At 43.4% G+C, this 24,283-nt stretch overlaps 1 protein-coding gene across 4 annotated transcripts in view; it reads left to right on the forward strand.

Annotated features, from left to right (window-relative positions):
- The window catches only part of Sgms1 (sphingomyelin synthase 1), a 256,971-nt gene that overhangs the window by 11,906 nt on the left and 220,782 nt on the right, over positions 1-24,283 (forward strand). For all 4 annotated transcript variants that reach the window (XM_028764013.1, XM_028764021.1, XM_028764014.1 and 1 more), the window contains exon 2: positions 20,818-20,896. The gene's annotated coding sequence lies outside the window, so the exon portion shown is untranslated. The remainder of the gene's footprint in view (positions 1-20,817; positions 20,897-24,283) is intronic.

The raw sequence follows: 24,283 nt of genomic DNA on the forward strand, positions 1-24,283 counted from the left end.
TGAGTGCTGGCCATCCAGTCCCCAGATATCGTAGCTCCCTCCCTGTGACTTGGGGCAGGCCTAAACAGTGTAGACTTACATAGGCAGTTGTTGACTATCCCTTTGAGAGTGAAACTGTTTATTTGAGAACTGTTTTCCATGGCCCCATTTTGCTTTGCTCATGCCCAAGCCGTTTGATAGAAACAGCAGTTAGAGGTTGAATTTTCAGCCATTACAGGCGTACATTTTGTAAGGGAGTTCTAAAAGGCCTCTGCAGGGAACACCTTTGGCTGTTAGCCAAAGCCAGGCTGCCCCAGTCACCTGAGACGAGGGAGAGCAGGTGAGGGCGGCGATGGCAGATGTGCCTGGCTGCTGGGTCATACTTCAGACAGGAGAGAACTGAACTTTGCCATCAGTGAGGGAGGTGGGGCCACAAGAGACCTCTGGGTAACAGGAAGCCAGATAGCAAGGACACAGCAGTCTGGGTCTGAGGACTGGCAGGGAGTGACATAAAGAGCAATGGGCTTGGACTCATACCCTCTGGGGCTATCCTCATGTGAAATGGAATATTAGCCACTATGGTACAAGAGTTGTGTGAAGACCCCCTAGCCACGCCCATGGGGTGTAGCTGGGCATCACATATTTGTAAAGATGGCTGGGGGAAGTGGTAACAGAGGGTCCAGCTAAGATTCTGTGTTAGAGGAAGGTGTGCTGTGCCTTTCCTCTCAGGGTGATGTCCTGACCATTCAGTCATCCGGAGACATGTGGAGGAAGACTTGATCCTGTTGGTCTCGACAGTCGCCGCTTCTCTGTACTCTTTTCTCTGCCCACACTACCCTTGTGTGTGACTTTACCATTGCTTGTCTCTGGTTACTTCTTACCTTGCAGTCTCTACTGCATGCATAGCAAGCCACCCGGTGAATACCCTGGCCCTCTTGAGAAGTCTTTGGTGGATGGCTGAAGTCTCTGACACTTCACCTTTAGCTAGTATGGAGTGTCTAGGTGTGGAGAAAACAAAAGCCAGGACACATGGAGTTTTCTAGATCATGTACAACTGGTAATAATTGAGGAAGCAAACAGGAGGCACATTAAGAGGTCAAGAGGTGACTTCTCATGCAGGGAACAGCCTGGGAACACAGTGCCACCCATTCACGAGGTCTGAAGTTTGACATTTGCTTCAGTGCACAGAGACACCCGAGTTACTTGGAAGGCCTTGTAAAGTTACCGGCTGTGTGATGGGCAGTAATCGAAGTTTCCTTGGGCCACCAACCTGATCGATTCTCCCTTTGAGTGTCAGAACAGAAACCCTCAGAACTGTCAGACCATCAGAACAGTCAGGACTTTTACTAGCTGTAAACATGTATGCACCGTCTGTTAGATGGACCTGGCAGATCCCAGGTCTGTGGCTGAACTAGCAGACTCCACAGTGAGATGCTCCATTTTGGGGTGTATTCAAGTGCATGTTTTTAGGGGCACAGTAGTTAAAGCATTCATTGACTTCTCTGTGAAGATGTCTGAGGGCCAGTTGGGTGAAAAGTTAAAAATCATACCCCTGAGTACTTGACCTTAGGGCTCTTCCTGTCTTTTAGAGGGACTACTGGGAAGTGACTACCCAAGAGGAAGGAGGTGGACATGTTGAGAACCTCATAGGTGACACAGGGCTTATTTCTGTTTTGTGAATGGCGCAGGCTCAGTTTTCCCTAGAGGAAGTTTGAGTCAAGTGGTACAGTGGCCAATGGGGAAAGGGGCAATGATACACTGTTGTCCCATTCTCCTAGGCAAAATGAGGGGGAGAGGCTTGGAAGAGGGTAGACGGTGCTCAGAGCTGCTGCTGCTGTTCAGCTTACTGTGTCCCATGGACCCTGAACTCCAGCCGGGAGAGGGCACTCTGTGACTTTGGTGGTCAGTGTCACAACTTTCCAACCCCGAAAAAGTTCCCGATTGTTGCCTTCAGATGAAGCAGTGTGGGGCAGCCTTTAAGAGTAATGGTGTAGACATGGACTCTCTGACTCAACCATTCTGTCTATAGGGGTTTAATTAAAAAAAAAAAAACACAGTCAAGATCAGTCTTGATCAGTAATGCACAGTTGGAAGCCTAACATCCAACTGTAGGGTTGGTTAAACACATTGTGTCTATCACATAACGGGTGAGCAGCAAACCTTAAAAACACACCTATGAGAGCAAGGTGTGCTGAAAGCATCATTGGATGTAAAATGTATATATCCTTCTTTTGTTAAAAACTAAACTATCGATATGACATTGGGTGGCTGTCTATGTAAGCCAATGCTTCATCAAGCAAGGTTTTCACTTAGCTTTAGTCTAGCAGGGAGTCAGGCCTTTGACTTGGCCTTACTAATCTCCTGTGACTCTCATTGCAGAATAGCAGGTATGATTCGCTTGCCAGTGTTTCTATGGTCTGTCTCCCTGTTTCAGGGGTGTCTCTGTTTATGTGGCTGGATGTTTGTCCTGACGACTTTGCCATAGCCGAGGTGTTACTTGTATTATAGATGAGTGCCCTCCTCTTGCCCTCTTTCCCTTCATGCCAGGCTCTGAGTACAGGGTGGATACTCAAGTCTTTGTGAATACTGACCCTGGAACCACAGAGCTTGTCTGTACCAAGGTCTCGAGGGCAGCTCCTTAGTGACTGACATCTTAGCACACTTCTCAATATTTTTTTGACCCCTTCATTTTCCACGTCCACTTACAGAGAACATGGTAAACACTGTAGTTGCACCCTTGGCGCCTGCAGTGAATGGCTCCTGCTGTGTTTTTGTATACACGCATCCCTCCTTTTTCCCCTATAAATATTGAATACGTACCAAGTGAACACATTACCTATAGACAGCGGAGTGTCCAGACGATCAACACAGGCAAAGCCGAGTCCTGCTACACTGGAGCACACTGTCTATAAAATTCTGAAACTTCGTATGCATTTTTCTGGTTTTAGGACTCAGATCCTGGTAGGCTTTGATGTTGTAGTGTAGTATCTTAATTTCCTAGCTGATATGATCGGTGTACGGAACGTGTAACACTGGTTGGAGGCTGAATCTGAGCTGGGGGTTGCAGGAGATCAAAGCTTTTGTTTGATTTTGAGCTATTGTTTTGGGTAGCTCTGCCATTATACTAAACTGAGAGTGTCAGTTTGTCTCAAAGCCTCTAAAGTTTTGTTATGGAAGTGACTTGGCACCCATTTAGAAATGGTTTGTTTCAGTAACCCCTCACCCCTTATACTCTGCTGGAGGAGACTGTGTCTGGATAATTTCAGACACAGAAGTGAGATTGTGGTCCTGAACTTGTGTCATTGTTTTGTTTTTCCCCTGATGGTTTTTGTGAGACCTTGCTGCTTCCCACAGCCAGTTAGGAGGGAACAGTGTCTGTCCTTCGGCCTTGGCTCTGAACCATGGCAGTGCATTGGGACAGTGCATTCAAGATAACAGAATTGTTTCCTGACTCTCTCTCCATCTGTATCTCTGCATTCACAGCCTGCAGCTAGCTCCAGCATCTTCCCTAAGAAGGATGACAGACTCCTCGCAGGGATAACACACAGGGAATGTTGCTCTTGTGTGTCCCCAGTGGGCCGAATTTCCTGTATGCAGGTGTTGCTTATGAGCAAGCTTTTTGGGATTGTCAGAGAACATGCTGCTCAATGCTAGAATTTTCTTATATTGAATCAGACTCAAGACACCCAAAAAACAGCTGCCACATCTTTGAAGATCACATGCAAATATGTACAGAGTCTCTCTGCCTGAAGTCCTGTTTGTTATTGGCTGGAGGAGTTTTTTTTTTTTTTTTTTTTTTCCCCGGATATGTCTGGAATGCCTACCAACATGGGAAAGTGTCTTCAGATGTCACCATACATGCTGCCATTCTGGGCCTTGGTCACATTACCCAAGCCTACTGATGTCGTGGCCTTTGTCACTGCAGTCACTGCTAACATGTGGAGAGAACTTTCTGCTCTTTGCTTCCCAGACTAAGACTGAAGATTAAATTTGACCACATATGAGATGGAAGACAAGATTGAGGCCAGCCTGTGCTACACTGCCAGACCCTGCCGCAAAATCAAAGCATAATAAGAAAGTACATGTTTATGTAGTTTGAAAATATAATAATTCAGCTGGGCGGTGGTGGCGCATGCCTTTAATCCCAGCACTTGGGAGGCAGAGGCAGGCGGATTTCTGAGTTCGAGGCCAGCCTGGTCTACAGAGTGAGTTCCAGGACAGCCAGGACTACACAGAGAAACCCTGTCTCAAAAAACCAAAAAAAAAAAAAAAAAAAGAAAAGAAAAAGAAAATATAATAATTCTATGATGTGACTGAAATTACTCTCAATAGTTTTTCTTTGAAAAATATGATTATCTTTGAGTTTCAAAAGCTGAAGTAAAATACACAGGCATAAAATTTACCATTTTAGTTATTTTAAGTATATAATTTAGGGAATTAAGTACATTATATGGTTATACAGTGATCACCATCATCTATCTACAGAGCATTGTATCACCTGAAAGCCCATATTCAGTAAATGGTTCCCATCCTCCCTTCTGCACAGCCTGTGGCAGCTACGGCTTTCCGTTGTGTGTCCTGAATTTGACTATCCTATACACTCGTATGTGGATTATATAATATTTTCCCTTACATCTAACTTGTTTATCTTAGCAGACTGTTTTTAGGGTTAATGTATATTGTAGCATGTGTTCAGATTTCCTCCTTTAAAAGCTAGGTAGTATTTCCTAACATCTGTATACCACACTTAAGCGAACATGGATGAGTGTGCTGGGGCATGTGAACAAGACTCTGCATACATGCTCATTTGAATCAGTTTCTCAGTAAGCCTTTAAAAAGTGCTTTCTGAGAGAGATGTTTCTTCTTTTCTTCTCTCAAATTGATTTATTTTTATCTGCATCGGTGCTCTGGCTGTATCCTGGGCAAGGGTGTCAGATCCTTGGGAACTGGAGTTACAGACAGTTGTGGGTGCTGGAAATTGAACCCCAGAGCCTCATGGAAGAGTAGCCAGTGCTCTTAACTGCTGAGCCATCTCTCCAGCCCCGATGGATGCTTCATAGTGATTGGTCATTTCACCCAATTTGGTTCCAGGCATCAGAACACACAGACACTTTGAACAGTGTTGAGTTGACGGCTCTCATGTTGCCTGAGGTGGAAAGCAGCCCTGCAGCCTGTGGATGACTTTTCCCAGCACACTTGGCAACAGCTTTGAGCCAGGCCAGTCAGCCTTCTTGGAAATCAGCCTGGTGTTTTCTTATCGTTTGCTTTGACAGCTCTTGCCTGTCAGTACCTCAAGAGGAGAAATCTGGCAATAGTGTTTGTTTCCTCAGTCCGGTCTTAGATGATTAAGCTCCCAGCAGACCTGTGTGGGGCTGCAGATAGGAAGGAGTTGCAGGGCTTGTGCATCTGCGAGCTTGTGTTGGGGCAGAACATCAGGCTTTCTGCAAAGGATGATAATGGGTTCTGGCGGGGCTGAGGTTCTGGCCTACATAGTGTGTTTGGACAGCAAGCATCTTGACTTTTCTCCAAATCTGTGTAATAAGGGAGGCTGGGTGGAGACCCTAGAGCACCAGATGCTCCTCCTCCCCTGTCCATGGGAGGTCTAGTGGTTTGGCTATAGTCCACCTTTCTGTGCTTGTAGATAATTTTTGTGGACTTACAGGAAATTGAGATTAAGTTCCTATTTTGTGGAGAAAGAAAGTGTGGTGCTTTGTACTTTTATAGGCCTGATAATAATCAAATGTGGCTATCTGTCATCATGAAAAATACGCCAGTCAGTCAAGTGTATTTGTTTATGCTGCCTACATTTTCTTCATTTTTCTTTCTGTTTACATGTTCTAAAGGCATATGAGTGTCCTTAAAGGTGAGAGGGCCTGTACTATTTACTGAGAACATTGTGGATAGCGTTTTTATATTAAAGGTCTGTTTTCATGCTGTATGATATATATGTGTGTGCGAATTTGTTTCATTTTCAGTATTTATTTTGTGTGGGCACATATGCATGTAGAGGTAATAGGACAGCTTGTGTGGCAGGGGTTGGTTTTCTTCTACCAGGTAGGTTCTGGGGATCCAACCCAGATCGAGAGACCTGTGGAACACTTTTACTGGCTCTGAACCATCTCAGCAGCTCTAACTCATTAATGAGTTGAAAATTAGAGTTAATCAATTTTGGGGCTAAGAATGGAATTCAGGGCCTTGTGCTCCTGTGCTGTGCTCCCAACCTTGACACGACTTCTGGTCCTACCATGTTGGGTGGCTCATCCTTTTCCTCCTTGACAGTCATGAGCATCCTTGTGTTCCCTTCTCCCCTCTGGGTGTGTAAGCCTCAGCATTTCCGGTTGTGGTAACCTCTTTATTATAACCCTTGGTTTAGGCCCTGCTTCTGTTGCTTCTGTCTGCCTTGTACCTCTAACTATGTCCTACCATCCAGTCCTCAGCCCTGGTATATGCAGGCTGCAGGCTGCAGTGTAGAATGACGAGTGGCCCATGTCGGCACATACACATTCGTGTGGGTAGATCCTTTTCTGTTGGGTGGGGGTTTCAGGAGTGTGAAAGGCTAAGCCAGGGATCTCAACCTTCCTAATGCTGCAGTCCTTAAATACAGTTCCTTGTGTTGTGGCAACCCCCAACTTTGAAATTATTTTAATTATTACTTCATAACTGTAACTTTGCTACTATTATGAATCATAATGTAGACATCTGTGTTTTCCGATGGTCTTAGGCAACCCCTGTGAAGGGGTTGTTTGATCCTCAAAAGGGGTCGCAACCCACAGATGGAGAACCATTGGCCTTACTGGGAAAGAGAGGGCTTTGCTAATGTGTTTTGTGTATGCATGTGCATGTGTGGAAGTCAGAAGACAACTTTGAGTAGTGTTTGTTGAGAACAGTCCATGTTGTTTTCTGAGACAGGGTCCCTGACTGTCCAAGGGCTCTACATGTGGGTTGGCTGGGCCCCCTGGCCTGATAATGTGGTTTTGAGTAAAAAGTGTCCTTACTGTCTAGGACATAGAGCTAGGACAGCTTAGCTTTTAAGCTTAAGACTCGGTGGGAGGGGGCATGGAAAAAGCACAGAGCTTTGTGTTTTGTGCCAAAGCCTCTATTTCGGGAATAAACTCTGTAGGTCAGAAATATTGATGTGAACATTAAATCCATTTCTTACCATTTTCTTGTTCTATATTTTGCTTCCAGAATAGTTAATGCAGCTCCTACTGGGATAAACAGTAGCATATATTTCAACCTTTATGCTATTCCTAATTTTTAAAAATTTGATAAATAATATTTCAATATGCTCACTTTTGTCTTGCTTCTTTGTCTTCATGTAGAAGACAGATTTTTGCATACTTTCACAGTAACAAGTGTTGAAATAAACAGCACTGGAGAGTTACTTTTTTTTTTTTTTTTGTCGAACACATAGTTCAGTGGTAGAGCCTAGCATACACAGGACTGTCAGTTTGATTGCCAACACCATACAAAACAAAGCAAAATAAAACAAACATGCTTCAGCTGGATCTGATTGTATGCACTTGCAATTCCAGAATTGGGAGGCTGAGACAGGAGGATCACACAAGTTTGAGGTCATCCAGGGGATACTCAATAAGATTGTATGTAGTTCACAGAAACAGACAAAATTAAAGAGAACTATTAATTTTCTCACATTTTGTTGCTAATCATACCTTTAGTACCCCTTCAAATGTCAAAATTAAAAAAAAAAGAAAGAAAGAAAGAGTAATTTTGTGTCTAGCATGTGCTAGGCCCTGGGTGCCATCTCTAGCATTGCTAAGGAAAAAAAAAAAGAAGAAGCAAATCTTGAAACCAGCACAACTACAGTGCTTCTAGCTTCTTCCGTTCTTTACCCACTAGACGGCCCTGCCCCTTCCTTCTCTGTGGTGCTGGGGATCGAACCCAGAACTTCGTGTATGCCAGGCATTCTTCCCACCACTTAGCTGCAGTTTCAGCATCCCCCAGTTTTGTTTCTGTTTCCCTGAGTTAACATTTGGAAGTACCATCCTTTACCTTGTTTATCTCAGGACTAATTTCTTGGATTTTTTTTTCAATTTATACAGCTGCCTGCTAGAGATTTCTTTCTTGATGAGGTTCAGTCATTTGTAGAGCTCAGAAGCAGATGAGAACCAAGAGAGAGAAATGTCAGACAGTGGGAGGGATGTGTTATGGTGTAAGGAAAGCAAAACCGAGGTGTTGGCACTTAGAGATGAGATTGGATGGCAGCCCTGTCAGTCACCAGCAGTGGGTGCTTAGCAACGTCTGTAGGTGATGAGCAAGTGGTTTGAGGTCTTGCACATTAATCTCATCTGTGAAGCGGCTAATGCCGACCTACAGGAGGATTATGATGGAGTCAGTTTTAGACCAGGGCATTGTGCATGTTTAGGTCTCCTGAGGCAAAAGTACATGAGAATGTAGTTACACTTCTGTTAACTTCTTCCATTACTGTTCAAAGGATGTGGAGAAGGAGATAGAGACTGTTTAGCTTAACTGAGAATAACTTTTTCACAAAACATTTATTTTTGAATTATGTATACATACGTGTGTGTTGGTGTATACATGTAAGGGCTGGCACACTTGAGGCCAGAGTGACTGATGCCCTGGAGCTAGAGTCACAGGCAGTTGTGAGCTGCCTGATGTGGTCGCAGGGGAATGAGATCATGTTCTTTGCAAGAACAGTACACGATCCTAACCCCTGAACAATCTCTCCAGCCCTTAAGAACCTCTTCTTGTTATTCAGTTGAATTCTGTTGGCTGGACTTGTTCGTTTCCAGCCCCCCCTCCCCCCAAGCCCCATCTTCTGATTGCTTTTTCTTCTGTGAAGCATTATGTTAAAAAGAAGATTACAGTAAAAATTTCTCTATCCAGAATTCTTGGAAATGAGTTAGCTTGGCAAGAACCTCCCCCCAGAGAGCAGACGCTTTACATTTCATTTTTTTTCTCACTAAAGACTATTTTTCATCTTTAAAATATAGTAGATGTTGAGAACAATAGGGCCTAAAATGCAGTGAACAAACATCTGAACCCAGTTTCATCAATATGAATATTTGGATGTGTTTACATACTTAGACACACACACACACAGTATTTATAGTATGTGTGTGTATTATATATAATGCATTTTTCACAAGAATATAAGCTGGGAGACTAGTGGTTTGAGTGAAAATCACATCCATAGGCTCATGTGTTTGAATATTTGGTTCTTGGTCGTGGAACAGTTCCAGAAGGATTAGGAGGTGTGGCCTTGTTGGAGGAGGTATGTCACTGGGGGAGGGCTTTGAGATTTCCAAAGACTCACACCATTTTCAGTGAGCTCTCTCTTCCTTCAGCCTGAGGTTTGAGATAAGGAGCTCTCAGCTATTCCTGCCATGATGCCATTGCTCCGAGTCACGGACTCTGACCCTCTAGAACCTTACGTCCAATTAAACACTCTTTTATAAGTTGCTTTTGTCATGTTGTTTCATCACAACAACAGAAAAGTAACTGATACAGAGAACTTGTTGTCTGGGCACTGCTCTCTAATACTTAAGACAGTGCCCAGTGAGTGTCAGGCTCGAAGTAAACACTTCACAGTGTTTATATAGTTCTGCTACCTTTTCCTTTCTTTCTCAAGATGTAATCCCAACTCAGACAGCTGTTTCCCAGCAACATGCTAAGTTCCGATAGTGACACTAAGGGTCCCTAATACGAACTACCCTCAAGGAATGCATTTCAGTGCCATGATCCAAGATAGGAAAGATGAGTTCAGAAGTAGCTATTATGGGCTGCTGTGGGGCTCACACTTGTAATCCAGCACCTGGAGGTGATGACAGGAAGATCAGGAATTCAAGGTCACTCTCAGGACATAGTGAGTTTGAGGCTGGCCTGGGCTACACATGGCTCTGCCTCAAGAAAGAGAAGGAAAAAAAAAAAGGAACTGTATAGAAACCAGAATATTCTCTGTGTAAGCCATAGGATATCTGGCTGGCTGGTTGTCTCAAGTCACCATTGGGATGAGATTTGAGAAAAAGAGATGGGCCGGGTTCCAGGGCAGACAGACAGCTGAGATCCAGAGCTAAGCAGTTGGAAGAGGATTAGTAGAGATCAAAACTTTGTGGATGAGAGCCACCTGCACTGTTTGCCCAGAGGAGGATCAAGAGACGATAGTGGTCAGAGAACAGAACTATTGGTCCTTTCTTACATATGCCAGATAGCACTAGGTCCTAACTAATGGCTAATTGACAGATGAGTTGAAAACTGATATTCAGGAGATTGACTGTCAAATTGTGATGCAATAAGATGCATGTGGGTTCTGGCATGTGGCTGCCTGAAAGATTTAGAATCTGCAGTGAAAAGTGTCTGGTGGCTGGGGTCCCCAGGTCATCAAGGATGCGAGCTGGTTTCCAGAGTAGGCAAAGTAAAACTAGAGGATCGTACTTTTCTGTTGTTGTGATGAAACACCACAAACAAGGCAATGTATAGAAGGAAGGGTTTCTCTGAGCTTACCGTCCCAGAGAGATAAGAGTCCATTGCCATCAGGGCTGGGAAATGAGACAGGCAGCAGGCAGGCCTGATAGCTCGGGGTGCAGCTAAGGGCTCACATCTTAAATCTCAAGCAAGAATTAGAATATGAATTAGGAATAGTGCATGGCCATGAAACCTCAGGACCTACCCCTAGTGCCATCCTTTCTCAAGTAAGGCCATATTTCCTAAACCTACTCATGCAATGCCACCAACTGGGGACCAAGTATTCTAACAGCTGAGCCGATGGACATTCAAACCAACCCAAGGGGCCAAAGCTAGAGTTGGTTACGAGTACCAAATGCTTTAACCAGCCTTGCCTATATACTAAGCTTCCACAAACCCCAGGCCAATTTTCCTCAGCCTTCCTAATGCCTTGACCCTTTAATGCAGTTCTTTATGTTTTGGTGACTGACCCCACCAACCATAAAAGTATTTTTATTGCTACTTCATAACTGCAACTTTACTGCTGATATGAATTGTGATGTAAACATCTGTGTTTTTGAATATTCTTAGGCAACTCTTGGGAAAGGGTCATTCAAACCCAAAGGGTTCGCATCCCACAGATTGATAACCACTGTCCTAGGCTGTGTCCAATCACCTGAAAGCTCTCCAACCCTGTGCTTCTAGAGGAGGTTGAAAAGGCTACCTTAAGTCACACAGCCAGAAGAAGAGATCTGTGCTTTAATCCAGATGTTTTGTAGACAGACTTCTTTTTTTTTTGGTGGTGGTGGGTTTGAAACAAGGTTTGTCTGTGAAGCCTTGGCTGTCCTGGAACTCGCTCTGTAGATCTGACTGGTTCTGAACTCCTTGGCCAGCTTCCTGAGTGCTGGGATTAAAGGCCTGTACCTCACCACCTGGCCTTTTTTCCCCACCTATACACACTTTCTCTTCCATACCACCCAATACGTGTCTTCTGGCACCAGCTGTGTGGCAGGCAGTTCTCCAGCTTTACACAGCTATAGACAATGGTACAGCTTAAGGGCTCAGCCCCACGAGACTGACCCCCATTTCAGCTTGCTTTGCCCGTGTTTCTAACCGACCAGTTCTGCATCAGGGGTTGCTAGTCCCCCACCCCTCTCAGGTGTCACTCATTTGCGCATTAACTCAGGAAAACACTTATGTTTGCTGGTTTATCATACAGGACATCACAGAAGATACAGATGTTAATCTTAATGAAAGTGCATGAGCGCAAAGGCTGGGATATTGCTGTGATAAACCTCATCTTGTGGTCAGGTCTTTGGGATTGGTGTGAAGAAGGAATGGAAGATTGTGGCCGTGAGATTGACAAGCTCACGAGTTCTGTGAGTGGAGCTTACTGGATCACTGTCCTCAAGACTTTCCAAAGGGAAGCAAGGACTCTTACCTGGAACTATGCTTTGATGCTAGAGGCCATTGGTGTTTGATTTGACAAAGAATCTGGTTGCACTTCTGCCTGTGTCCTGAAAACTTGAGTGAAGTTGGAGTAAACAATAATGAACTGTTTGGCAGAGGGTATTTCAAGAGAGCACGATAGAACACAGTGTGGTTATTATGCACTGCATTGATTGAGATTTCAAGTGTGCGAGAGAGCAGAAGACAGAATAGAAACAGGAAACACGGAGTCTGGGAGGGAGAGGGATGTGAACCTGGCTAAAGGTGAAGAGAGGATGTGGTGCAGTGCAGACAACGGGCTCTAATTGTTAAAGAAATTAGTGCCCTTAAGGAGGAACCTGGGCTTTGCATTGTGACCATAGGGAAGGTCACTTGAGAGCAACACCTCTCTTATCTAGAGTTCCAGGGTGCTGCAGTGGTGCAGATTTGGCTGTAAAGCTCCTGCCTGAAAAGACAAAGCCTCCAAGAGGATCCTGCTGGAAAATGGCCATTCTAAGGGCTACACAACTGAGGAGTTATCTTAAGTCTCAGAACAGACTTTGGACTTTGAACGGTGTGGAAATTGATAAGACTATAGGGATGAGCTGGAGGGTCAGCTCAGCAGTTGAAAGCACTAGCTGCTCTTGCAGGGGACCCAGATTTGAACCTTGGCATCCACATGGCAGCTCAGAACACTTTGCAATTCCTGACACCTTCTTCTGGCCTTTTTAGGCCCCAGGCATGCACATGGGAAGACAGACAAACCTGCAAGCAAAACACTTGTGCATGTTCAGTTAATTCGTTAATTAAAGGAAGATGATAGGAACCTCTGAAGTTGGACTTAAATGCTTGTTAAAGCATTATGCCATGGCTCTGAGCTTATGGGGGCCAGGAGCAGAATATTGTGGTGCAGATATAAAATGTACTCATACACGTTCTCGTGGATGAACATTTGGTCCCCAGCTGATGGGTGGTACTGTTGTAGAAGTGGGGCCCCGGCTTGGGGCATAGGGAGGGGATGAGCTTTGGAGCCTAGCCCTGCTCACTGCCTTATCTCTGCTTCCTAGTTCCTATCAATGTGAGCAAGTAGCCTGTTCCTGCTAGCCCTGCCACTTCTCCCATCATGCCTTCCTCACGATGGAGGTATACACCCTCAAAGTGTGAGCCCAAATAAGTCCTTCCTCTCTTACAGTTGATACTTACCAACTTTTTGGTTCTAGGAGTAAGAAAGCAACAGCCTTTCTGATTGGTGTGTATCATTGTGTGTATCAGATTGGTGTATCATTGTGATTTTGATTTACATTGCCCTAATAGTGGTATTGGACGTTTGTTGCTTATATATCGTCTGCTCATATTTTCTGTTGTCACTGTCATTATTGTAGTCCTCTTCCAGGTGGTTATTACACCATACTATTTATGGTAACATTCTTGCCAACCTATTACAGCATATTCCAAAGTTCAGGGAAGGAGGAGATGAAGAGGGGGAGGGGGGACTAGACACACAGACATATGAATATATGTTTGTCTGTTTAAATGTGTGCGGGTATAGTCTCATTATGTTTTTACAAAACCCTTAGGGCATTAGTAGTGGCTTCAGGTTTATGAGCTGAGGAGGCCATGTTTAGGAGATGTCTGAGTACCTACAATACGGTCCAAGCCAGTTACATTACATTACCTCTATACTAGTTTGTGACTTTGGACAAGTTATTTTAAACCTATGAGAGAAGTAGGGATCTGTGTTACAGATCTCTCAGAAGAGACAAATACGAATGTATTCTCTAATGGGCCAGCACAGACGTATTCAGAGCAAAATGACTTGTCCGTAGGTCATACTGAGAAAACATGAGTAGTGGCCACCTCTGCTCTATTCACACCGCTCTCAGTGTTCTGAGGTAGTTTCTATTCTTTCTCGTTATCTGCTTTGAAAAATGGCCCCTTGGTAGGTGTTTGCTCCCTCTGTGTCACACACCAGAGCAAACATATGTCTCAGATTTTCTCAGACTAGCGTCAGTGGCGCAGGAATGATTGGAACACTCCAGTTTTGCAGTGCAGAACTACGATCCCAAACCTGTTGTAGCTGCTACTGCTGCTCTGTTCTTCCTCAGCATGCAAACAGGATCAGTTACCATGGCGACTCCTAGGCACTAACATGGACACTGTGTTCCAAAGTTCATATTTCATATGTAAAATACCTCTTACATACAGCACAGGGGTGCTGTTAGGAGCTGAGCTCACCTCCTTGGACAGTAGTTTATCCGGGGTTGCCAGAGTTCATTTTGCCATTTCTGTAATGGTTGTTTAATCAAGTATGGTTCTTCCTTGGCCAGATAGTTAAGGATGATTTTCAGGAAACAAAATACGGTTAAAAAATATGGTAAAAAAAAAAAAAGGCTGCTATTTTAAATGAGTGATTAAGACTTCTTGATCTAGAAAAGTTAAAATGAGCCAAATGTTTTACTTTGAATCCTTTCAGTTCCAGTGTTTGCATAAAAATGTGTAATGCTTACTAATGTTCTAAAAGGTTGATCTAGTTGGCAAGATTATTCTGTTTAGGGTAGCATGGAAAGAGGAAGCCACTTTTCTTTTGAAGACTTTATTAATTATTATTTGTGTGTGTCTGTCTCTGTGTCTATGTGTGTATGTATGTATAGGCATGTGTGTGCAGGTGCCTACAGAGGCCATAAGGGTACATTAGATCTAGAACTGGAGTTTATAGGCCATTGGGAGGCTCCCATGTGGGGGCTGGGAATCTAATTCCTCTTTGAAGTAAGAGCAACAAGAACTCTTAATTGCTAAGACATCTCTCCAGCCCCGGAACTAGGAAGTCTTGGTATTAGTAAAAAAATCATTAGATACGTGTATGGCTGTCAAAATTTTATCAGGTCCTTCATTGTGAAGAATGAGACTTTGTCTAAAATCACCTCCGTGCTTTTCTCTTCTAAGTAGCTGGAGAATCTTTTTTCTTCCCCTTTTCACTGTTAAACATATCTGTACGATGCCTTTCTATGTGTTAAGTGCGGTTTCATGTTGATCTTGTTAATCCTTACAATAGCCCTTTGAAATAAAATATCTGCATCTCGTAGCCGGAGATCTCATGTACTAGAGGACATTTACCTGACAGGGTAAACCTGTGTGGTACTGGAGCTGGGCTCTTCTGCTTGTCAGGAAGACTGGGACATTGTCACATGTCACATGACATGTGCTTTTTCTTTATGAAGACTATTTTCAGGCAGGGTCAACACTTGTCTACCAATCCCCAAGCTCAGGTGATAGTTCATCAGCTAGAACAGTGTTTCTCAACCTGTGGGTCTCGACCCTTTTTGTGGGTAGGGTGTTGACCCTTTCATCAGATTTGCATATTGGATATCTTGCATATCAGTTATTTGTATTACAATTCATAACACTAGCAAAATTATAGTTATGAAGTAGCAATGAAAATTTTATGGTTGGGAGTCATTCAACATGAAGAACTGTATTAATGGGTCGTAGCATTAGGAAGGTTGTGAACCACTGGTCTAGAGAGCCCACTCTAGAAAGAAGATGGGTTTTAAACTGCTAGGTGAGTTTCGAGTGTTGTCATTTTCTTTGACAGCCTATGTTATTCTGGCCAACTTTCTTAAGATCTCAGATTAAAATTTCATCAAGGACAAAATGGCTGTGTTCCTTCTAGCTATGTGGGAAGAGCTAGAAATAATGCAGATGGAGTTATAGTCAGTTGTAAACCTCCATGTGGGTGCTGCAAATTGAACTTGGGTTATCTGGAAGAGCAGCCAGTGCTCTTAGCTGCCAAGCCATGTCTCTAGCACCAAGATAAATGATTCTAAAAAGACAAATACAAATTATTGAGAGATTGAATTCAAATGATCCCATTAGGCAACATTTTAGTTCTGTCTTTCTGAGACTCCTTGGCCTGTATAAAAATACTTTCCTGACCAAATTGAAGGAATTTTTTTGGGTGGGAATATAGGGAGGTGTGTTGAGACAAGGTTTTTCTGTGCACCCCTGGCTGTCCTGGAACTAGCTCTGTAGACCAGGCTAGCTTTGAACTCATAGATCTGCCTGGCTCTGCTTCCTTCCCAAGTGCTGGGATTAAAGGCGGTTGTCACCATCACCTGGATAAAGAATTTCTTGTTACTTGTACTTAATGCCGAAAGAGTCTGTGATCTTATTTTTTTACTAGAAATGCAGATGATTATAAAATTGTCATTTCCACCTAAGAAACTGGATTTACTAACTCTGCAAAGAACATCTTTTTTATGGAAAATATTTAATTTTTAATAGAAGTATTCAGAGGAAGACTTAGTTGCAGTATACAATAGTTCCATCTTACAGGTGAAAATATGAAAAACAAAGGCTGCTCTCTGGTAGAAGAACTGTTTGTAGAGAATTGCTCCCTCAGCTTTAGTTTTGAATTTGGCTGTCGTGAGCAAGTTCAGCCCCACTCCTTTATCATAACAGAAATAAGGGAGGACCGCACTGTGAATCCGTTGGGAAAAAAATGGGCTCTGCCGTACCCCCATGGTCTGTGCTTGGTACTGGCTTGTCTCCGACATCATTCTCAAGTCTGTACAGGGTCCTGTGACTAATGTGTTCCATCTGTCTGGGTCACTGCTGTGGAGTACTGTCTGTGTGCAGCAGTGTTGTGGACACAAGGAAAGCTTTCCCTTTTGTTGGTTGAAAGCTTTTCCTGCAATTAGCAAAACAAGCATGCCTCTTAGAGTGAGCCTGGAAAGGCGGCTAGAGTCCGCTGTACACAAACACTATGGAGAACAGTTTGGCTTTACTTAGAGGAGTGAACTTGTGCAGGCCCCTAGCCTTGCCACCTTTCCCTAGGTAAAGCCTGCAGAAACTTGCCGCGTGCACCAGGGGACAAGTGCCAGAATATTATGCCAGCATTATTCATTACAGGTGAAAATTGAAAACTCCCAGGATCCTCAGCAGTAGAATAGAACTGGGAATTGTAAGCTTCTTCACACAATGAAAAATGTGGAATGGTAAAAAGACTTAAAAAAAAAAGAAGAAGAAGGAATGAGCTGCAGCCACGTGTGTCAACAGGGATGAATCTCAGTGTCAAATCTTAAGGAAGAGGGAGTCTCAGAAGAATGTGCACATTATGTTTCCTTTACAGTGAGCTTAACTTAGGCACAACACAGTGGCTTATTGAGAATACGTATGTGGTGAGACGATAGAGAGAAACAAATGAATGATTGGTTCAAAACTCGGTATAGTGGTGCATCTCCTTGTTGGGGAGATGCTGAAGAATGAGGAGAGAAAATGCAGTCAGCAAGTGCACACACACACACACACACACACCCTCCCAAACAGAAGCCCACGTCATATGTGTTTTATTACAGTGCTCTTCATTGCATGACAGTTACATTAGAACTTTCACTAGACCCTAAGCATGATCTCACAGCTTCTGTGTGGGGGTTAGGAATGTGGGAACTCGTTAGCTGGATGGTTTTGACCTGGGGTCTTGTGGAGTTGCAGTGCTGACCGCCTGGTGCTGGGGGATCTGCTTCTATGATGTCCCCCACCCCCCATGGTTGTTTCTCACTGGTTTTTCTCTCAGTTTCTCACTGGTTTGAGGAAGTATATTTTACTGAAAATATGTCCTTCTCTGCAAAGCTTCTTTTTTTGGGGCGTGTGTGAAACCATACATGTAGGGGTCAAAGGACAATCCATATGAGTCCTTCCAGGAACCGGGTCTCTTTCCTGTTCACTGCTCTGCATTCCGGCTAGTCGCTGGCTTGTGATCTTCTAGAGACTCTCCTTTCTGGATCACCCATCTTACCTAGAATCACTGGGATGGCCATCATACCTGCTGCTTCTGGCATTATTACATGGAATCTGGGGATTTGAACTCAGGTCTTTATGCTTGCATGGCAAGTGTTTTACCTATTGAGCTCTGCTTATACCGCTTCTTGAGTGTCTTCACGTCCTGGCAGCCAGCTCCCCTCCAAAGACAGTGTAAGATCTGAGCTGCAGAGTCTTCATGTAGCATTTGAAGCATCTCTCTGGCACTCCCCCAGTACTGTAGCATTTACACACAGCAGCGTTACTCAGCATGGAAGGGGATGAACTATACCAGTCCAGGGATGCTGGGAGACCCGGACCACTGGCTGCCGTTTTGGAGGCTGGCTTCTACAGTTTCTCTTTTTAAAACATATTTCAGAATAATAACTTTTTAGAGACAAAACTAAATTGATGTTTATTTATTTGTTTTGGATTTTTTTGAGACAAGCTTTCTCTATGTAGTCTTTGACTGTCCTGGAACTCACTCTGTTGACCAGACTGGCCTCAAACTCAGAGATCTGCCTGCCTCTGCCTCCCTAGTGCTGAGATTAAAAGCGTGCACCACTACCACTACCTGGAGATGCTTAATGTTATATAGTAATCATACAACTATCACTTCAAATGAAAATGTCTTACAGGTCAGTATAGGGTGGAAAATGTCACCAGTGTGAAATGTGGCTTCTGCGTGGCTTGAGCCTGCCTGGTGAGCTGGTGCCTGTAGTGGGTCAGTGGGTGGGGAGGAGGAGGAGGAGGAGGAGGAGGAGGAGGAGGAGGAGGAGGAGGAGGAGGAATGGACCCCGTTGACACATGTCAGGATAGGTGATGCAGAGATGGGATTGCAGGTCTCTAGATTTCATTTTGTCTGCCTCTACATGTGGCAAAAGTCTGGGACTTCTGATTTTGAAGAGGTGTCTTCAGAACTCAGGTAATAATGAAGTGACATTCCATGGCGTACCCTTGCCTCCTCTATTGCTGCCTGAAAGAGACTGGAGAAGCAGTTCACACTTCTCTTCCCAAACTCCACAAGAGAGAGCGAAGCTGGAAGTAGCCTCAGGAAGTCAAAATGGGATTTCTTTTTCTGCTTAAGAATTCAAGTACCAGCAGTATTCTCTTTCTTGTCTTAATATTAACAACTTCCAAGTTACTAATTTATTTGCTTTTCTACCACCAAAATCTTTGAGTTAAGATCGAGGTTTCTAGAAAATACCTTACATATTTCCCCCTTAGTTTTGGGCGGCTGTAGAAGCGGCTGCTTAGAGAGTATTCCTGGAGGTTCAAGTGCCCCGGTTTGTGAGTCTCCTTTGTGAATCCCAACATCTCTGGAAGGCACGCTAAGCTCCAGGCGAGGAAGCAGCTGGGAGAGCGTCTCTCACTTTTTAAGTTAACTAGTGAAGATGCCAGGACTTCGCACCCACAACCTTTGCTCATCAGTTAAGCATCACGCCTGCGACCTCTGTGCGTGCAGACATCGTGCATGCGTGTGTGTGTGTGTGTGTGTGTGTGTGTGTGTGTGTGTTAAGCGCACGCGCACACTTAACAGAGAGGCCCTTCATGAATCGAGAGGCCCTTGCCACCTGTGCGCATGGAGAGCTTGTGTTCTCTCCTCTCCTTCTGGGCTTTATTTGTGGGGCTGTGCCTGTGCTGCTGTAATGTACCATCCTTTTCATTGTGTGAAAAGGAGCAACCAGCAAGGGCTTCCTTTGATGGAGGCAAAGACGAAAGTGACCAGCGTTCCACTGCGATGCTTGTTATTTACTTCAGTTAGGCAGCTGTACTCTTTTGAGAAAAGGTAGGAAAATGAATTATATGTATAAAATGCCAAAAATACACGAAGGTCATTGTGTCTACAAAGAAGTATAATTATTAGTAGTAATTACAGTAATTGTGATGATTACAGGATTAATGGTACTATTAGGCACGATTGTAGATGTCTTCTCTTAGGAAACATGTTGTAGCACACACCCCACGTGTTCCCTCAGGTGAGAACATTGTTTGGCTTTTGGCTCTGGGCTACTTTTCAGAAGAGCATCATCTCTAGGGCAGAGCAAACCGTGTAGTGAGACAAACTCTGATTCAGAAGTCGAAAGACTTAAGTAGGGATTTAATTTCTGTTACTTTCTACTTGCGTATCTTTGTTAAACACCTTCTTTGGCTCTTAGCTGCTTTCTCTTGAGAGAGGTTGGTAAACTCACTTGGAACTGTAGGGGAAGATTGGGTAGCTTAGGCACCTCCAACGCAGAAGTCCTGTGATAACAATACGGGTGTGACTTAGGTCTTACCTAGCTGACTGGCTGGGGAGCATATAATTGGACTTAGAATGGGCTATATCTGACTATCTTTGCCTCAGAGGAGCTGAGGAAGACCTGAAGTTTCACTGTGGTGGTTGATTGTTTAAAAAAAAAATGCCTGATATGTATGGTCTCAGAAATTCAAGGTCAAAAGGAGGCCCAGGCCCTTACAGGTTGGTCTTTTCTGAGTGTGAGCTGAGTTCAGCATGTTTGGGCCATACCACTGTCTAGAATTGGTTTATACGAAGAGAAACTCACCATGGCACTGATATTCAGAAAGCCTGAAGGATGGGCACGAAGGCCATAATTAATAACAATATACTGTGAGTTGGACACTTGCTGAGAGTTCTCACCACAAGTAAGAAAAAGTAACTAACAGCTGAGTATTCTGAATAAAGGCTGGGAGGGTCCAAAAGAATGAGCCAGCCTCAGCTGTATAGCCAGACACGGCTCAAAAAAAAACAATAAGAGAAGGTAATTAAGGACGAGAAGTGGTGGATATGTTAATTAGCTGACTGTAGTCATAGTTACTTGATGTGTACATATGTATACATATGGCAGAATGATGCTCTAATCCTAATCAAAGAAGTTTTTGACAAGAATACCTTAAAATGAAGTGAGTGAGTGAGTGAGAGAGAGAGAGAGAGAGAGAGAGAGAGAGAGAGAGAGAGAGAGACAAGTTCACGGTGAGGTTGCTTTGATTCCAAGCTAGGGTGAGGGAGGCTAGAATTTCCCATGGTCAATATAAGATCTTTTTTTTTCATATTTCTCCCTATTTTTTTAAGCTATAGCAATAATTTCATCTTGAGATTTGCCATATATTAAGTACATCTACTGACTGAAAGAACATTGCCTTCATATAGTTCCTTGAGGCTAACGCATTGCTTGCTGTTGCTTGCAGGGTGAAGGCAGGTGAAGCAGTGCCTGAGGACAGACCTCGCCATTTGATTCTATTTAGAAGAGAGCCACCCACTGAGAAGGTGAGTAAAGACTTGTCTGCTTCTTTATACTATGAAATATTCTCAAGCCTGCTGAAGAGTGGACAGAACGGACCGTGTGCTCAGCACCCACATTTGAATGTTGTTAGTGTTTTTGTTAATTCTTGTTTCCTGTTTGGGTAGGTTTGTTCCCTTAAAAAATATTTTGATTATTTTTTGTTGAAACACATGGGAATACGTTGCAAATATCATGGCATTTTCTCCTAAATGTTTAGAGCTTCTAAAAATAACAGCCTCCCATGAGTGGCATTTCAGAACACTCATAAATTATGTGACACCAGATCACATAAGTAAACACAAGAGTGTAACAGAAATTGTCTTCTTTCATAATTTACAGAAATAAAAAGATTTTAACTATATCTAATTAGCGGGCAGCTAAGCAGTGTGAGTTGGGTTGACAAGAACCATGTGTATATAGAGGTATGGTGTTGGCTCAGCATAAGAGAGGCATCCTGTGCTTAGTTCTTTTCCTGTAAGCTGTCTGTCTACTTTGGCTGCCATTTGGTTGGTTGGGTGAGTGGATCAGATGGTAACAACCCTCCTCCTGATGAGCCGTCATCAGTAAAGTAGTCTCTGGGATCTGTGTGATCATATGTTGGTTAATTTAGAAAAAAAATCCATATATGTAGGAGAACATGCAAAGATCATGAGTGGCCATGTAACATTGATGTTAATAATGTTAAAGTCAACACGAGAGAGGCTAGAAATGATTCCAAGCTAGAAGTTTTGCATGAAAGACTTGTTGGACTTTATAATTCTATAGTGATTGTAGTTACAAGTCATTAAACATCAGAACTGATTACAGGAATCATTATCTCTTACAGGGTAGCTATTGGCTGTTCTGAATCCCAGGCTTTTAATAACTACATGTATTATAAATACTTAGCTCGAGGTAACTTTGCAAACCAAGCATACATGTGTGACTAGCACTCAGATTAAGAATCTCCCTTCTAGCAAACGCTATACTGCTCTCTTGCTTTGTAGCAGCATAAATATGGTTTTCCTGTGTTGTGTGTGCATGTGTGTGTGTGTGATGTATAACTCACATTATATTTTTGTATGTTTTTGTCACTCAGCCATCTACTACTCCTGTTGTTGCATACGGTTATAGAATGCCCATTCGCGTTGCAATCAAGCATTCCACTGTGTGGAAACACCATGATTTATTTATTCTAGCAGATATGGATCATTTTAAAGGGTTTGCACCCAGGCCACCCTCCATAGAAATGGAGATTAGTGAGGCTCCTTACCATGGCTCTAGTGGAATGGCAGTGGGACGTCCAGCCTTTGCCCAGCTGCTGCTGTTTGTGAAGACGTCCTGACCTGATGGAAGATGCGGGCACATGGAGCTCTGGGTGGTTTCTTCAGTCCTGCAGGGACTCTACCTGCTCCTGTGACTCTCCGCTCTTCTCTCCTGGCACTGTTCTGTGTCTTCCTCTGCCTCTGTTTCTCTTCAGTATCCCCAGACAGACTGCAGAGTCTCAAATAGGCCATCGGTGAATAAACAGTTAAAAGCTTAGTAGGTGATGATATGAGGTATTAAGTAAGGGAAAGAGAACATCAGCCGTGCCTTGTCCCTGAGAGCCTGTATCTTGCTTATGGAGTCACAGTTGTGGACACACAGTAGTTGAACTCTAGAGTTCCCGAAAATAAATTCAAAGACATTCATAGACCAAGCTGGTAACAGGGTTGCAATTAACAGGCAGTTGGCACTGTGGAGATTTTCGTATGTACCCCTAACCAAGTATTTCTGGCTCAGTTTAGAAGCTGTTTAAGGGCCAGAAGAACATATTACAAGAAAGTATTCTCTATGGGAAAATGGTGTTTTCATTACTAAATTTTTTTTAAAGTTTTATTCAAATAAAGTCATGCTGATTTGTTTACAAATTGTATTATGTAACAGTAGAAACCAGGGTAAGTAATGGCAACAAATGATCATATGGCTCACAGAGCTGAAAATACTTATGATCTGATTTTTTCCCAAAATGATTACCAGCTTCCACTTTATGTCATTAAAGCAAAGGTATAGTAAGGATAATCTATGTGGTCATATAAGAATAAAAGCTCATCAAGTTTGTTTATTCATTCATCTAACAATATTTAAAGTGCCACGGTATTTTATGCACAAAATGATAATCAGTTAAAGTTTGTGCACTTTTTAAGATGTGCTTGAGAATGTAAAACTTCCATTCTAGGTTTGTGTTTTCTATGAGGTATAACCAAATGTTGTATGGAAATAAAACTGCCAGCTTCTCTATTTAAAATTAATATACCAACTGTCAATTAGTTTTATAAATTTGATATGTAGTTGCTCTGCACAGTCCAGTGACTACCTTAGTAGGAAGACTGTGTAGTGTGACGTAAACCAATTCGTAAAGCTTTAAGACCCAGACTATTTGGGCAGTGATTCTAGGATATGTGAAGGCTGCCTGGTCTGAGAGAGGGAGGGGAGCTCTTGGCATGCTTATCACAGCAAGCCAAGCAGGCCTTCATAATCCTAACAAACCAAGATAATGCCCTGGGAAGGCAGAGTAACAAATCAGCATGTGTTGGAATGCTTAGCCTTCCTGGCTCAAGGTCATACATGATTATTTATGTTTATTAGGAGTCTGCAGACAGCACCGCAAGGAACACAAAGTAATGGCTTTTATATCTCTCTAAGAAATATAATTGTAACCTAGTTAGCAGTGTTTATAAATGCTTGCCTGTGTTTTATGGGTGGACACTTGAACTGTCATTGTCTGCCCTCTCACCACCCATGACTGTCCTCAGACCAGCTATGATTATGTCAGTGACCCACCATAGACCACACAGGCTGCACTTCCTTCTTTCAGCCCAAGAGGGCTTTTAGGAAGTGAGCCCCGGTGTTTACTCGAAGTTGCAGTTGTAACTTTTAGAGGTATGCTAAGTTCAAGGGAGCAATACAGTGTAAAGCTCTCAGTGATGCGCTCTGTCACCTCTGGAGCCACCTGACCACAAATGAAATGCTTTTTACCCTACCTGGAGGCAAGGGCATAGGTGGGCATGTCAATGCTTTCTTCTGAAATCTCAAGACTTCTGAAGGAACCACCACAGAAAAGGATGGTTCCTGAATAGTTGAGTGAGCCTGTGAGGTAAAAGCCATGCTGGTTTGTTCTGTTGTCAAACTTGAGTGCAGTCAATTGTCTTTAGGAGTTACAGTTTGTTTTCCAGAGGTTCACATCCTGGAGATTTGTGAAATGCTGCTGACAGGAGGTAGGCCTTACTAGATAATCTGAGAGGAGGCCTGGTGGCTGCTGCCCTCAGAAGAAAGAAATAAGCACAGTTCATGAGACCCTGTAGCTTATTAAGGATGCACATTCCTTTCTCCTCTGTAGTGTTGCTCACCAC

This window comes from Grammomys surdaster, unplaced genomic scaffold, assembly GCF_004785775.1.
Source record: "Grammomys surdaster isolate TR1022 unplaced genomic scaffold, NIH_TR_1.0 141, whole genome shotgun sequence".
In the NCBI taxonomy this organism is placed as follows: Eukaryota; Metazoa; Chordata; class Mammalia; order Rodentia; family Muridae; genus Grammomys; species Grammomys surdaster.